The following is a 17,654-nucleotide window of genomic DNA, read 5'->3' as shown; positions in this document are numbered from 1 at the left end:
ATACTGCATGATTAAAATAAATAAATAAGTAAATAAACAAATATTGCATGATTAATGCAATGTCTGATAAAGAGTAAATGTTCAGTGACAGTGTTTAATTGATTAATCAATTCCCTCTAATATTCTGTATCATACAGGTCTAACTGTCTGTATAGAATGTGGCCACTACCACCCAGTTAAAATAAGGACTGGACTCCCATCCCCCCATTATATACAATTATTTGAGATTATTTGCTTTGTTCTTGCTTTCCCGTTATTTTTCTTTCTTCATTTTCTTAGTTTTCCTCCTTACTTTTTCTCTTAATAAATTTTGTTCCAGTAGTATTAAGAATGTTACTTTCTATAAATATTTTATGCATATTTATTTATAACATGTAAATGTTTTTGTACAAATTAATGAATAAATCTTGACCCTAAAAGAGCTTAGAATCTGCTAAGAGATCTAAGACATGTGCATCATACAAATCTAATTCATGTTTAAAAATGAGAATTTCATAAAAGAAAAATTCAGGAAGTGGTATAGGAGTTCAGAAGACAGTCTAGGTAGGTTATCAATGAAGTTGTAGTGGACACTATTACTTGTTTCCTCACTTGTTGCCAGCAGGATTTTTTTTTTTCAGGCTGTTGGACTGAAGTCTCTGTTCTTCAATGACTACATGCCTCTCTCACTTCTTGTTGTAAGATCCTCTGCTTGGAGCAACTCAAAATTTGACAATTGACCTTCATTGGAGTGAGCAGTGAAGAGACAAAGAAAAGGGTGACAAGATGGAAGCCACACACTTTTGGCAAATCTAATTTTGGAAGTGATATCCCATCATCTTAACTAATGTTAGGGGACAGACATTAGGTACAGTCCACATTTAAGGGGAGGAGAGTACCAGATGGTAGAGATCATCTAGAAGCTGCCTGCTATATATAAACCTCATGGAACTTTCATTACAAATGAGACAAAACACCAGCAAACAAAAATAAAAAGGTAGCACAGGCCCACCTTGAAGCAATTCAAATGGTTGTTTTTCAGAAGACACTTTGGAAGACAAAAATAATGGTAGACAAGAAAATTGCAAATATGAGCAAATCTGGGCAGCCTGGGTGGCTCAGTGGTTTAGTGCAGTCTTCAGCCCAGGGTGTGATCCTGGAGACCCAGGATGGAGTCTCACATCGGGCTCCCTGTGTGGAGCCTTCTTCTCCCTCTGCCTGTCTCTCTGCCTCTCTCTCTGTGTCTCTCATGAATAAATAAATTTAAAAAATAAAAATAATTTTAAAAATAAGAATTCTCTCTCTCTTTTCCTTTCCCACTTCCCCTGACTCATTCTCTCCCTCTAAAAAAATTTAAAAAAAATATGAACAAATCTAAATAAGGGTTAACAGTATAAAAATAATAGTTTGATGACTAATATGAAGTGTAATTTTTTAAAAAACAGAAAAAATTATAAACAAAGGAAAAGAGTAAGACATCAATAACATGATAAAAGAAGAGAAACAACCGAACATAAATTTTCTAAGCCCCTTGTATTACCTTAGAGTTTCCCATGTCCAAGTATGCATATTACATTTTAAGGATAACTCCTAAAGTATAGACATAGCTTCTGTTGTTCCAGACAATAGAAGGCGTCTATGAGTGGTGGAAAGGAAGCAGGAATATAAATAAAACCCAATCAGTCTAAAAGAACACAGAAAATATGAACATTGGGAGATATGGAAAAAGTGAGATAAATAAAAATCACAGAATGGTAGAAAATGAAATGTTTGAAAATGAAGAAAGCACAAAATATAAAAGAGCTATCAATTAAGCAGAATCCACAGATGATAGCACTGATTAGATAAGGGTTCCAAGGAAAAAGAAGAACTAATGACCTGCCATGCTTCACTACTGATTAGAAAGTTGACTGTGATATAATCAGAATTAGGGAATATGTGACAGGTTACTATTCAGTGAAGATGCACAACAAAACTTAAATTTTGAAAATTTTATTTAGGATTCAGCAGCATTTCCTGAATGGCTAAGTGGCATGGCTTTATTGTTAGCAATCAGATAAATGGGGTTGCTAAAACTGTGTTTTTATAGCATCATATATAAGATCGATATTACTTGTCCATATCCAAGATTTGAGTGCATGAGTGTGCATGGGGAGCGGAAGACAATGGACCTAACATGCCTTCAGACAGCCCTTTGATACTACTAGTTGAATCTGAGTTGCCTGTGAAACATCCAAATGAATTGTTCATTTAGGCAGAGTACAGATGCAAGGATGTATGGAGTAATGGCCAAATTTCTTGTCAGTTAGATGGTGGATCAAATCTCAATTTTTCCATTTACTAGTTGTGTGATTTGGACCAAGTTACTTTAATGTTTCTAACCTCAGATTCTTCATCTTCATAATGGCCAAGACTATCGGTGCTGAAAGAATTCCTTCTAAAAAAAATAAAAAATAAATAAATAAAAATAAATAAAATAAATAATAATAATAATAAAGAATTCCTTCAATTAAACAAGATAATGAATATAAAATGTTTAGGACAGTGCCAGGAACACAGACTGTGGTTATTAAAAGAGCTTTATTTACAGTCAAATTCTATGGACACGATTAAAAAAAAAAGCAAAAAAAAAAAAACCTCAAAAGTAACATTTTAATTCAAAATGAAGCATAAAATTAAAACACATCTTGAATTTAATTGCCCTTAAATCAAATCTACTGAAAGACTAACATGCCATGAGGTTTCCATTGAAATACCCCCATCATGTGGGTCATATTTGTTAACATATCTAGGAGAATGTTGTCAGGGGGTCATACAATTCCTTGTCACTGTTAACTAGATTTCTACTCAGAGTTGAGAAACATTTTTTTAAAGATTTTTATAGTATCAGACAAGCAATACCATAATTTACTAAAAATTCTTAGATTATCCATTTGAATAAATCATATAGAATATATGAAGCCAGCATACTTATACTATTCTTACTTTGTTTAAGAAGGAACTGACAACTTGAAAAACTTCAATTTGTATATGGATTCATGTCTTATCAGTGAAAATATAAACTGAGATAAAGTAAATCATCTAAAGTAAGAAAAAGAGTCTAAATTTTAGAAAGAAAGGGAGTCACTTCAAGAGAGTATATTGTTCTGGCAAGAATCCTGGATAGCCTTTGACAATAATACTTAAAAGACTATGGAAATCATGTACCAACTAAGCCCATCTTCTTTCTCTTTTAAAAATGTTTTGAAATAATTTCAAACTAGTAATTTTGTAAAATAAAGATACTCTTTTGTATAATCATAGTACAATTACAAAATGCAGTATATTTTTTATCTCAGATATGTTCATTTTCCTCTCAGACATTTCTCTAGAAGTTTGATTTCGGTCAATTTTATATGTACTTCTTCTCTACTTAACTTTTTAAACATAAAATATAGTTATAACACCTTTTATATAACCTTCCTGCTAATTTAAATATCTCTGTCAGTCCTAGGTCAATTTTACAAGTTAGCTTTTTTTTTTTTTGAAAGAGTCTGACTCACAAAGAGTTGCAAAAATAGTGCAGAGATCCCCCTTGTACTACTCCTCTGCCTTTGTTCAATGATAATATCTTTTTTTAAAATTTTTATTTATTTATAATAATCAGAGAGAGAGAGAGAGAGAGAGAGAGAGAGAGAGAGGCAGAGACACAGGCAGAAGGAGAAGCAGGCTCCATGCACTGGGAGCCCGACGTGGGATTCGATCCCGGGTCTCCAGGATCGCGCCCTGGACCAAAGGCAGGCGCCAAACCGCTGCGCCACCCAGGGTTCCCCAATGATAATATCTTACATAACCATAGTATATTGTCAAAATAAGGAAATTGACATTGGGACAATACTATTAACTCATTACTAACCTTTATTGGAATTTCACGTGTTTTGCGTTTACTCTCTCTGTGTGTGTATGTGTGTGTGTGTATGGACACAGTAGGGAGAATGGTTCTATGAAAGTTTGTCATGTATATAGACTTGACTACCAAAACCACATTCATGATACAGACTGTTCCAGGGACACCAGAGGGGTCCAAGCATCTGCCTTGGGTTCAGGTTGTGATCCCAGGGTCCTGTGATAGAGTCCCACACTGGGTTCCCCAGAAGGAGCCTGCTTCTCCCTCTGTCTATGTCTCTGCCTCTCTCTCTGTGTCTTTCATGAATAAATAAAATCTTAAAAAGAAAAAGGATACAGACTGTTCCAATATGATACAAATGCAAAACCTCCTTTATATTACTATATTACTCCTTAATAGTCATTCCCTTTTTCCACCTCTAACCTCTGACACTCATTATGTTTTCCATCACTATAACTTTGTCACTTCAATTTGTTATGTAAATGAAATCATTCAGTTCAACTCTCTGAGGTTCGATACACACAAATACATACATATATGTGTGTATCTATATCTATTTATCTATATATATAAATATATTTATATATCTATCACCTATATCTTTATAGAACTGATTTTTTTAAAAAATCAAATCTCTCCAAATGATTTAGTTTAAGAAATCCATTGCCCTTCCTTACTTAAAATTTGGATAATATCATGATATTACTGCTTATTTAACTATTATTCTAGATGGCTGTTTATGCAGTGGATAATTTTGTCTTTGTTTTGTTCTCATTGTCTGATTGGTTGTTTGGTTGCTTAGTTTTGGAAGAAAGGGATTGGAGTTGACCTAAGTATAGCTTAGTGCATCGCTTTGAAGAATCTTTCTCAATTATTCTAAAAAAAAAAAAAATCAATCGTTGAATTGTGATTGAATAAGATATGTCAAATATGAAAGAGGAGACTTATTTTCATACACATAGAGCAAAAAACAGCTAAAATAGATGAACTAATACAGTTCATGATTCACATAGTTTAAATATTTCACTGTTAAACTATTATATCTGTCATAGTTTATATTTGTGGTAATCAAACCATTACAAGCACATTTTGGAGATGTAAGTAGGTAAAGGTATTACATTTGAAAGACTGGCAATCAACTTGTTAAATTTTTTGAGACTCTTTTTACTTGTAACTAATAATTTTAGGAAGATGATCTGTAGTCAAGGTAACAAGGAACAGAAAATGAATAGTGTAATTATAAGAAACTTTGCCCTGTGTGGCCCTCTTTACCACAGTACACTGTGTTTTGCTGTGCTCCTATGGGTACCAGAGTGTAACATGCTTTGACCTTCTCTTCTTTACCTTGCTGAGAAAGGTAATTTCAATAGAACATTGAAAGTCTCTGAGAAGAGTTTTCACAAATACAGTTCCTAACTTACGTTTCTATGACTGTGGTCAGTCAAATAATCTATAATTCCTGACTTATTTCTCTGGATAATCACTTTATTTTTTTTTTGGATAATCACTTTAAAGCAAAGTAAAATGTAAATTTGATTTCAAGATAGATGAAACTATAAAAACATTATTTTTTGTACTATTCCAAAGACCCTGCTGCAGCTATTGTGTTGTTACGATTTATGTGTATGGGAATATTTTCATAATGTTTATTCAGAAGGTGGATGAAGATACTATTATTAATTTGTTTTTAAAGGTACAACACTGGTGTACAAGTGGTGGTGTACCTAAACTGCTTCTATTATTACAGAATTATTTCTTATAAAAACAGACACATAACTTGGAGAACTTGTGGCACTATAGATTTTAATCTGATATCATTCTATATTTCTAAGGGTAAAACTGGCCAAAATAAATCTATTTGCTCAACTATGTGACACAACAATATTAGGGAATGATAACAGATTTGATTTTCTTTCCATGGTTTTTATCTTGCCACCTTGATCTACCCATTAACCATTGCTTGGGAGGTGGAGGACATAAGTGGAAGCAAAATAACTAGCTAACTTTCTTAAGAGATTGTTTTAAAAACTCAGAGCTCAGAGCACTTTTGAATTTGAATAGTTTGCCTATTTGAAAAAAAATTGTTTTCTATTGTAAAATTTATTCATTTATTTGAGAGAGAGAGAGCATGAGTGGAAGGAGGGGCAGAGGGAGAGGGAGAGAGAATATCAAGCAGACTCTGTGCTGAACCAAAGCAAGATATGGGGCTTGATCTCATGACCCTGAGATCAAGAACTGAGCCGAAACCAAGAATCCGATGCTCAACCAACTTCACCACTCAGGCATCCCTGAAAAAAGTTTTGATGTTTCATCACAGTTTCCTACTTTTGTTTTTTCTCCAAAAACCAAAGCACATAGTTTATACCATATACAAAAAATGAAAAAAAATTGATGATATTATAAGAATAATTCCTTGTTATAAACTAAACAAAGATACATGGTTTGAAATGAGAGGGGAACTGTGAAAGGAAATTAGATAACTCTGAAGTCCACAAAACTGATCTGAACTTTCCCCAGTCTTCACTCTCCAAGCTGCCTGCTAGTGTCAGGAGTAGTTGATCAAAGACCAATAGTTTGAGAGGAAAATTAACTACAGAAGGATTAATGTCTTTTTTGTTTAATTTAGCCAGAAAACCTCTCTGATTTTATTTTTGAATTTTTAAAATTCAATTTGCCGACATATTAATGTCTTATTTTCTTACGCTGGAGGCTGTAAGGAGAAAGGTCCAAGAATGAATGTCAAAGTATGAACTAGCAGAAAGAAATCCTTACTGCCCCCTACATTTTCATGCACTCAGAGAACCACAAGCATGTTCCCCCACCTCCACCCCAAGAGGAGCCCAGGGATGTCTACGGGTTGTTTACCTGCAGTGAAGAAGGTTCAGGAAGCCTAAATGTTCAGTGATAGAAGGCACAGGACCCAAAACTTGAGCAATGGAAATAAGACCCCATGATTAAAGAACAGTGGGAATTACACAGCACAGTAGAAACCAAGAAGATGCTTGTTGATGTAAGGATGAGGTATTTTTTTTCCTCTGTATGAGAATAATATGTGAGCCCTTGACTGAAATTTCTCATTTATCTCTCCAGATCTATTCTTTTCTGCACTGCCGTGGACCTAAGGCTTACTTGTATAGACTGCCTCATTTGGGCTCTGTTGCCATTTGGACCACACTTAGATTTGAACAATAAGAACCACTAGCAAGACATAAGCAAGAGAGAGAGCGAGAGAGAGAGAAGGAGAAATAGGTCATGGCATTTACTTATATTCTCCACTTACCCCCTCCATATGTCACCTCACTCTGTTTCTCACAAGACAAATTTTGACAGTAACTGCCTTCTTTCTTCTCCATGATCTATGACTATTCATTTTTAGCAGGTTCCTGGTATTGCCTTTCCTGTTGTTTCTTTAGGTATAGGGGTAGTAACAACTTCCCCCGCTCTGAATCCTAGAGTGATTCATCATCCCTTATTGATACCCCTTCACGTTAACCACACCTCTGTAAATAATCCCATCTTTATATGCTCTGCCTTACTCCTTTCAGTGTGCCATTTATCACCTACCTGATCTTGAATTTAGACTACTATCTGACAAAAATAGGAGGAAAGGGGGAGGATCAAAATTACTGAACTGATTAAATATTTATCCAGAAAACACTAGAAGCCATGAGTTTCTTTTGAATCAGAAGATTATTTTTCTACCAATAGAGGAAATGCTGTACCAAAATCAAGTAAAATTCTTTTAGACACATAAAGAAATTTCTGACTTTGTACATATGATTTTGTGGCCTTGAAAATTCAACCAACTGCATATAAAAGTATTGCTTTCCAATTTTGTTTTGAAAGCAATTTCAAAAGATAAATTTTGACACATTTCAAAAGATAGCATTTTTAAGGAATTCTCTACATTAATTTTTAAAATCACAAAACTGAACACTAGTCTCGAATCAAATACTCATTTACAGATGAATTTTCTCAACTTCTCTACAACTTCTGTGTAAAATCAATATTAGAGCTTACTTGTATCCTTAATGAGTCACTTGTGATCCAGAAGTAGTACAGATGTAATTATTATTTTCAGCTTGGAATAGTTTTAAATTTACAGGCCATTAATCTACTAGAGTTTATTCAATTGTATGACTTACAGAGATTGAAAATTAAACTCACAATATCTTTAAACTCAATATCTTCGAGCTGTTTTTCCTTTTCTTTTTTTTTTAATTTTTATTTATTTATGATAGTCACAGAGAGAGAGAGAGAGAGAGAGGCAGAGACACAGGCAGAGGGAGAAGCAGGCTCCATGCACCGGGAGCCCGACGTGGGATTCGATCCCGGGCCTCCAGGATCGCGCCCTGGGCCAAAGGCAGGCGCCAAACCGCTGCGCCACCCAGGGATCCCTGTTTTTCCTTTTCAAGGAGATCTCTGAGTACATATACATGTATGCATGTGTGTGTGTTTCTCTGTGTGCACTTGTGTTGAGCAAACCCCAAATAAGATAAACCCAAAGAAATCCTGGACAAGACACATCATAATCTAACCTCCGAAAACTAAAGACAAGAAAAAAATCTTGAAAGCAGCAGAGAGAAATGATGCACTGCTTATTTGAGAACACCAATTCAAGTGACAGGATTTCTCATCCGAAACCATAAAGGCCAGAAAAAATTGGCACAACATTTTTCAGGTGCTGAACAAAAATAACTACACATTCTGCATCTGATGAAAATATCCTTCAGGATAAAGACATTTTCAGATGAAGGAAACCTAAGAGAATTTGTCACTAGCAAATCTATCATTAAATAATGGCTAAAGGAATGTCTGTAAATAGTAAGGAAATTATCACAGAAGAAGGTTTACTCCTTCAGCAAAAAGAAAAAAATCTGGAATGGGTAAAAATAAGGCTAAATACAATAGACTATCCTCCTCAAGAATCTTAATAAATATTTGATGATTAAAAGAAAAATTTACCATCTGATGTGGCATTTAATAGATGTAGAAGAAATAATAGTCTATGAAATTGTAAAAGTAGGGAAGGCAAAGGAATCTAAATGGAAGTAAAATTTCTACACTTCATTTGCAGTGATAAAACATTAATAGTAACAGATTCTAAGTCACATTATGTATATTATATTATTCTGACTAGGAAAATAATACACAACTACGCAACTATGTACTAAAAACACTAGAAATAAAAAAAAATAAAAAATAAAAAAAATAAAAATAAAATAAAGAAATAAATCAACACAAGCTTTTTTTTTTCTTTTTCAAGTGTTAAAATACACCAACAAGGTGGCATAAAAGGAATGATATTTCAATGTTTCCCTGACAAAAAATGAATACAGGGTCTGAGATGCCCTAACTAGGGAGCTGCCCATGAGTTTAAGGTTAGATTTGGCATCCACAGGCACAAATTGAAAAGGAAAGAAGCAGGAAGTTCCCACCAGGGATCCTGTAGGGTGATATACAGTCATTGTAAATTCAGTTATGAAAAGTCAGCAAAGAAAAAAATGGTGACCAAAAACATCAAAATGCCATGGTCATTGGAAGTACAAAGTCAAGACAAATGAGATCCGAGTGAGAGGAGGTCTATGGAAAGTGGAGACGCTGGAGGAGACAAGGCTGGTTCATGGCTTGCTGCTTGAGCTGACAATTGCATAGTGCATTATAGTGAAAGTATATGACTCATTTGAGGTACAGGGGACAGGAAGTCAGTGCAGAGGGCACATAATAGCCATTAATGGGTTTCTATACTTTTAAGGAGATTTTCCTATATTGTTTCCTTCAATCCTGTGTGACAAGAAATGTTAGCCTCATTTTATTAATAACACACTGAAGGCTAAGTAAATTTAATAACTTGGATAAAATTATTTAGCCAAATAGGAGTAAACTAAGATACACACGTATCTTATGGGCACATTCTTCAGCAGGACTGAGCAGATGATCTGGGTTGGTAAGAATGGAATAATCTCTTCATCGCATTTTCCTCTCCAGTATCATGCAGCAGGAATTTATTTAGTTCAAGGCAAAGAAGCTGTTTTTTTTTAAAAAAAAAAAATTCCTCTTATTATAAAAGCAGAAAAATTCTTAAAGTGAAACAAAGCAGGGTTTTGGTTGGCTGAGAGCACAAGACTTTAAAGAATTATGTAAAAGACAAAGGCAGGGAAAAAAATGAAAGTCTGAAAGTCATACAATGGAATTTTGTTGTTGCTGTTAAAATGTCAGTGTGTGTTGTTTGTCTTTATCACTTTTTAAATGATGAAACTTGGAGAAAAGCGATGCATCTTCACCATTCATATTTACTTTTCTGAGGAATCAGTGTTGCCCAGAGTTTTAGAATACAGGCTCAAAGTCAATTGACATGAATGACTCCAGAATCTGCTATTATCTTAACTGTGCAAACTTGGGGTGATATTAACCTCTTTGAGGTTTAGTATGCTCATCTGTACACTGGATAGCCATTGAGGTTACTTATAAATTGTCAAGGATTTGTATAAAATAATCCAGTGTCTTTTTGGCAAAGTATCTTTTGAAAAGCTGTCAACGTTTTAATAAATATCTGCAAACAATGTTTACTTAAAAATATTGATAGAAGATCATGTTGACAAGGTTGAAGTTTTGACCTCCCTTTAGAAATTTACCTCCACTTCTATCTACACTTTGAATCCTGAATGAAAGAACCAGCAAATGACTCCTCCTGACTTGGAACCTGGGTGAAACAGTGTTAACAGGACCCAAGATAATGCAGGCTTGCTCTGGAAAGAATATCTCAAAGTATATCCCTTACCTAAACTGAGTCAATCCTGCTGTGTGGAACAAAGAATAGCACAAAGTTAATGAGTATGCTATATGGCCTTTAAAGAAAACCAATGTGGGCAGCCCGGGTGGCTCAGCGTTTTAGCTCCACCTTCGGCCCAGGACATGATCCTGTAGACCCAGGATCAAGTCCCATGTTGGGCTCCCTGCATGGAGCCTGCTTCTCCCTCTGCCTGTGTCTCTGCCTCTCTCCTTCTCTCTCTCTCTGTGTGTGTCTCTCATGAATAAATAAATAAAATCTTTAAAAAAAAATTTTAAGTAAAGAAAACCAATGTAACAAAACATAAAACAGTTTGAAAAAAATACAGTAGAAATATAATGCTTACTCAGGTTTAGGAAGATAAGAAAAAAGGGATTACTTGGAAGGAGATGATTACAGAGAAAAACAAGCAGCAGCCTTTCTCACAGCTGAAGACCACAGAATAAAAGACGAAAGCCAAGCCTCTTAGGTAGAGTAGTATGAATTCAGAGTTGACAGAAGACTAATTTCTCAAAAGAAAATGTTTTAAAAATTAAGCACCTGGATCAATATGTCATTTTGAGTTAAAAGGAAAAAAAGTGGTATCTGGGGAGTGGATTTTTATTTTTTAATCAAATGTAAATATAAAGACAAAGATCCTTTACAACTTTTTTAAGTGATCGATGTTACCATGAGTCACTGCTGTCATTTTATTTCTGTTAGGCACACATCAATGGAGGGATTAACTCTTTGTTTCTGATAGTTTTATCAACAATATGAGCTCATTTGAGAATATTTTAAAATGATAGAAACATTTTCCATTGTAGAAAAATCCCATTCATTTCACACAACTTACGAAGTATTGACTCTATAATCAGAGCCTAGATTTTGTTTTTAAAATCATTTTAGGGATCCCTGGGTGGCGCAGCGGTTTGGCGCCTGCCTTTGGCCCAGGGCGTGATCCTGGAGACCCGGGATCGAATCTCACGTCGGGCTCCCGGTGCATGGAGCCTGCTTCTCCCTCTGCCTGTGTCTGCCTCTCTCTCTCTCTGACTATCATAAATAAATTAAAAAAAATAAAATCATTTTAAAAATTAAAACATCAGAATTGGGACTTCAATTGTATTAGACAATATTTTTCAGATTAGTTCATTCTGTCATATACTCCCAAATCTTCAACTGGTAGTGGAGTGTGAATTGGTGAGTCTTAGACTCTGGTTCACGTTCTAGGAAAATATCACTTTAGTTAAGTAAGGTTATATGATAGCAGTAGGCAAAATGTTTTCTCAAATTTGACTGCTTCTTGGCCCTTTCAAGACTTTTAGCACAATATATATGTATTTTTCTTTCACCTAACATGAAATGAGATGCATAAGAGATGCTTTGTTAAATCACTTGGATAAGTTTCTCCTTAATAGTTTTTGTTTTTTTTTTCCTATAAGAAACCTTAGTATTTACTCCTTTTCCTGTTTGAATATAATGGTCATAGCTCAATGCTTATAAACAAAAGGAGAAGCAAAATCTAGACAATACCCCTCTTTGTATCTCTCTTCAGAGGACAAAGATTAATATCATGGTTTGGACTTGATTTGGAATATTATATTTCAATTTTAAGAAACCTCCAATGCATCTATAACCAAAGATGACCCGAGTTCCCTAGGTACTAAAATTACTCTTTCCTTTAAGGTCTAAATAAAATGATTCAAAGTGGATCCTATGTTGTTGCAGGAATTACAATCCTGCCTTGAAAATTGATGAAGATGAGCTAGAAAGGGGAATGCAGATGATTGCACTCTTAATCTCCCTCACTACAAACTTCTCTCCCTAACAACTAGGGGATCATCTCCCACTATGCTATGTTCTAGTATCAGAAAGCATGAACAAACATATGCCTAGTTCTCCAAGGCAAAATGATAAAAGGCTAAGACTAAATTTATAAGTTAATAAAACTTATTTAAGATTTGGGGGATGTAGTGGGAAGTTGGTGAGAGTAACCACAGCATGAAACAGAAAACAACAGTTGATGCTACATGAAGAATAATGAACTATGAACACACAGAACCACATAGATGAACTTAAATGCATGATGTTAAGTAAAATAAGCCAAACTCAAAAGGTATGGTCCAATTTATATTATAGGCAAAACTCTATAGAAATATAGAAGATAAAATTATAGGGACAGAACCAGATCAGTGGTTGCTGGAGTAGGGGAAAAGAATAGACAATAAAAGGACATGAAAGTTTATGGAGCAAAGTATCAGGCACTTTGTGGTGATGTTTACTTGATCATATACATTTAGCAAAATTCATAGAGCTATACAACTAAAAAGGAGGATTTTGCTCAATGTAGATTATACCTCAATAAACCTCACTTAAAAAAAAAAGGATGCTGTGCCATATTATTTTTCCTATCCCTTACATATATCTTCAGGGAACTTCTTAGGAGTCCTCTTTCTACCTAGCCCCAACTTCCTGATTAATTCTCAAACCAGAGATTTCAAACCCCTTAAGTTGCTGGTTTTCCATTTCCAAGATCCCCAAACTCATGTATTCCTAATCCCTCCAAAATCTAAAAGAATCAATATACTTAATAAAAAAAATCATTAGCAGACATAGATATTTTTGCTACTCATCGATTTGAACCAATTCATAACTTGCTCCTGTTCATAACCAAAGACATTTTGAAGTGGTTCTTTTCCTTTTTAATTTCATTTGTTGCACAAAGAAAAGAGCCACCTATCCCGGGGTGGGGGGAGGGGTTTATCATCCATCTCTGGCATCTCAAGACCTGTGGAAACTTTACACTCAGTCCTCCTTACCGGTCTCCCCAGTCCCAGATGTACTTTTGAACAAGGATGCTGCTGCCGGTACAAATGCTTTCCTTCCCTGACCAGCACTTCTAAGAAAACGCAAAGGATTACGTGCTAGAAAATTCATCTCCCACTTGAAATTTCTTTACAAACTGTCATGTTTGATTGCCCAATCTCTTCAGTGACTAGGCATATTAATTGTTCAAAGGGCCAAAGAACATACTGCATTAATTTGTCCATTTATTTGCTCACTTTCCTCCATAGATTACTATTTAGATTTATTTTATATTTTATATTTTATATTCAGAACTGATTCCATGTTAAGAGAAGAAAAATTAGTGTTAATCCAAGGAAATGAAAAATTCAAAAACTGCTTTGCACAGCTGCCTTTATAAGTATTAAAGGTATGGTAGTCTGAAGCTTATGGATACAAATGAGAACATACTGCTACTACTATCCCCAGCCCCTCCTGCCCCTAGCCCATCCAGACTTGAGGTGTCATGCCTTTTTGGAGACAATTCTCCATGGTGTGTGTCTCCTGAGCAAAAGACCTTGACTTCTATGCTGGAAAATGTCTTATCAAGGATGTTAGTATAGCAAAGGGAATTGGAAGATAAGGATGGTATCTCCTTCTAGAGCAGTGACAGGTTTGCTGATCAAAATAATAAAAATAATGTCTCCTTTCAGTACATAAGTTGGACAGGTCGGCTAGGAGCCCCCTTGAAAAGATGAGGGTTGCTAAGCCAGGAGTACTCGGTTGTGACACAAAGCCACTGCCTGCACCTCCATACCTGGGTCATCCCACTTCACCCTGTGGGGTTTAGGGGGCAAGGGGAAATGAAGTGACTACAAAGCTCATGATGATTGCTGTGCCAGGAGTAATGACGTCCTTAGTTTCAGACCCATGAGTACCAGGTCTTCTGCCAACAATTGCAAAACTGTGGCAACCCAGTTTATTCACTGAGAAGCAATGTCAGTTCTCAGACTCTTTATGGTTCTTGACAGTACTATACCCACAATTCAGTCCAGTTTACATCTCTGTGACTTTCAGTGGGCTCGTATTGCCTGCAAGTTACTGGACCGAAAATACTGCCCAAACCACCGGCCTGCTGCTGTACCAGGACTATTGTCACAGCTACACTCAAGCAACTACTCTTTTGGCCATCCTTCCCTGGGGCATTCTCTCCTTGACTTTTGAAAACTACTACCCAAAACATTGATGCCATCACCAGTGAGTGCCCAATTCAGGCCTTTTTGAGATGCCCTACTGTGGAGGGGTAGGGATACAACTTCTCTTTCCCTCTGTGGGCTCTTCTGTACATGTTTCACAGTAGGATGGCTTGGGCATGGAACTGTTAAAGTTCATTTTGATTTTACAAACACATTGACTTCTTTTTCCAGGGTAAATACCCAGGACCAGATGTTAGCTAATTGAAGTGGGTTGATAAAGCCAACTCAGAGTAACCAGGATGATCCTCCCTCTCCAATTCTCCATCTATTGCTGAGTCAAGCCTGGTTTGATGAACACTCATTGCCTTGGCACAGATTCTTTACCAGAAAGCCTAGAGTCACTGCTAAGTCACAGTAATTTGAATGTTATTGCGGACTGAACTGCGTTCCCTCAATATTCATATATTGGGGTCCTAACCACTAATATGACAGTAATTGGAGATGAGAGGCAATTAAAGTTAAATGAGGTCATTAAGGTGGGGCCCAAATCCAATAGGACTAATGTTGTTATAGAAGAGACACCAAAAATTCTCTCTCTCAATGCATGATTTATTTTTCCTCAGTGAAGGCAGTCTATAGATACTAGGTAAAATACGGAGGGAACTCCTTATGGGATATCAAATGTCGGGGACCTTTTTTCATTGCTATCAGTTTTCTTCTATGTAAGAGATTAATGCAAAAAATAACAATTTCTAGAAACACTGAAGGGGCTGTTTATCAAATGGTTGAGATAATCCTGGCTTCTTTGCTCTTATATTTATTCCTTGCCCCTCCTGACTTCTGCTCTGTTCACAGGTCAAGACTTGCAGACCACATTTTCTCAGATTCACTGAGTTCCGTTAATGGGAGATTAGGAGAAGCCAGAGTATGCACCCCCTCCCCCAACTCAGCTACTCCTCCAACAGTTGCCACCTGTTTTGTGGCTCCAGCTCCCACCAGAAAGACCCAGTGGATTCCAGCCCCTGTAGGACAGTATTGGCTTCTCCACTCTAACATTGTCCTCCTTCCTTTGTCTCCACAGCCTACAGATGGTAGTGACTTCCTGCTGTTGTTAGTATCTGTTATCTCACCATTCTATCCACATCACCACCACCTACACAACCAACTCCTTAGAGTAAATAAATCCTCTTTGTTGTAAATTATTTTTTTTATAGAAGTGTAGTTGAAACATAATGTTACTTTAATTTCAGGTGTACAAATAGTGATTCAATAACCCTATAGCTCATGCTATGCTCACTGCAAATGTAGCTAGCATTTTTCCCTATTTGACACTACTGCAATACTATTGCCTACATTCCCTATGTTGTACCTTTTCTTCCTGTGACTTATTCATTCCATAAATGGTAGAAGTAAATTCTTAAAGTAGTTTTAAATATTCTTATTTAGATCCCAATTGGATTGTTTATTATTATTATTAATTATTATTATTATTATTATTATTATTATTATTATTATTTGCTTAATTATGCCCTGCCTTATTCCAGATAAGGCTTAAGACAATTTGGGTGAAAATGTGAAATAGGAGAAGATATCAAAACTTTGAAGCAGGTTTGTTTAAGCTGGAAGATGATCTAAAATAGTTATGTAACATAATGTCCAAAAATAAGCTAAAAAATGCACAAAATTGACCTATTGGCAGCAGATGACTTATAAATCTAGTTTTAAACATTCTGTCAATTGTTGTAAAAAAAATAAAAATGGTAAGTTAAAAAAATTCGAAGGTAGGTGGAGAAGAAGAGGAGTCTATTGCTTATTTAATTACCAGGGTCTGCTGTTATTTGCAACATCTGCTTAAAATAATAAAAGAGTTTATCTTTTATTTTTAATTTTATTTAAAAAAAAACCACTCAAGCATTAAAATACCCTCTAGTTTTGCTTGGCACACTCAAACCCAACCATTCTTTTTTTTTTTTTTTTTTTTTTTTTTTGAGTCTCAGTCCAAAGATCCTCCAGGAAGCATTTTAGACACTACCAGAGATTACAATCTTGTTAGTCAAGGTGGGTTTTCATTCCTTCAGTGTAAAAATCTGCCAAGGTTGCTTCATGTTTGCATTCCCAATGGAGTTTCAGGTTTTTTTATTGCATAGCAAGTTTTGTCCCTTTTCCTCAAAGCAAGAAAAGGATTCAAACAAAATGTGCATTTATCCATTGATAAAAATATCAAGTAATAAAAATAGCTCCACATCCAGGTAAGTCTATCTAATTTAAGTACAGCTCTATCAGACTACTGGACTAGCTTTACCATCTTTACTCATAGAGAGTCTTCTTTGGGAATTCATAGATCTTTCCCTTAATCCCTATTAAGGGAAGTCAAAGCAATTCTGGCTGTCAAAAGTTCCTAAAAAGCCCTGGATACTCTTTGCACAACGTTTATTGTTTTTTATTAATACACAATATTTCACAGTGCCCACAATAACAAATCATGTATTTATCTCCCCTACATGATTTTCAACATGGGCATTTGTGTGTACAAGAATTTCTTTAGGATGTATACTTAGAACTTATTCTTCAGGAGCATGAGAAAATACATATCTAGGCTCATTTAGTATAGGCAGATTATTTTCCAAAATGGTTGCTCCAAATTATGTTCCCATCATAATAATTTAAAAGACTTAAAAAAAAATCTCATTACCCAAAACCTAGTCAATGTTGTTTTTATCTAACTTTCTAGTTTTTATGTACTAAGGTGTAAAGATGTATTTCATTGCTGTTTGGCTTTCTCTTTCTAATTGTGAGTTTGAGAACATTTTCATACCCTCTTAAGTCAATGGCCCTTCTTTGTGAATCATCTGCTCATCTTCTTTACCAAGTCTTTAATTAGGTTTCCCTTTTTCCCTTGTTTACATAAGATAAATTTTCATTATGTTAAATTCTAAGTATAAGATAATGTCAGTTCCAATTTCTTCTTCAGCCCAAGAGTATTCAGTAATTAAAAAAAAAATTCAGGTGAATGGATTTTTAAACCATCTTTTAATTCATT

Source organism: Nyctereutes procyonoides, unplaced genomic scaffold (genome assembly GCF_905146905.1).
Source record: "Nyctereutes procyonoides isolate TBG_1078 unplaced genomic scaffold, NYPRO_anot_genome, whole genome shotgun sequence".
NCBI lineage: Eukaryota > Metazoa > Chordata > Mammalia > Carnivora > Canidae > Nyctereutes > Nyctereutes procyonoides.
Note: the sequence above shows the minus strand (reverse complement) of the source record.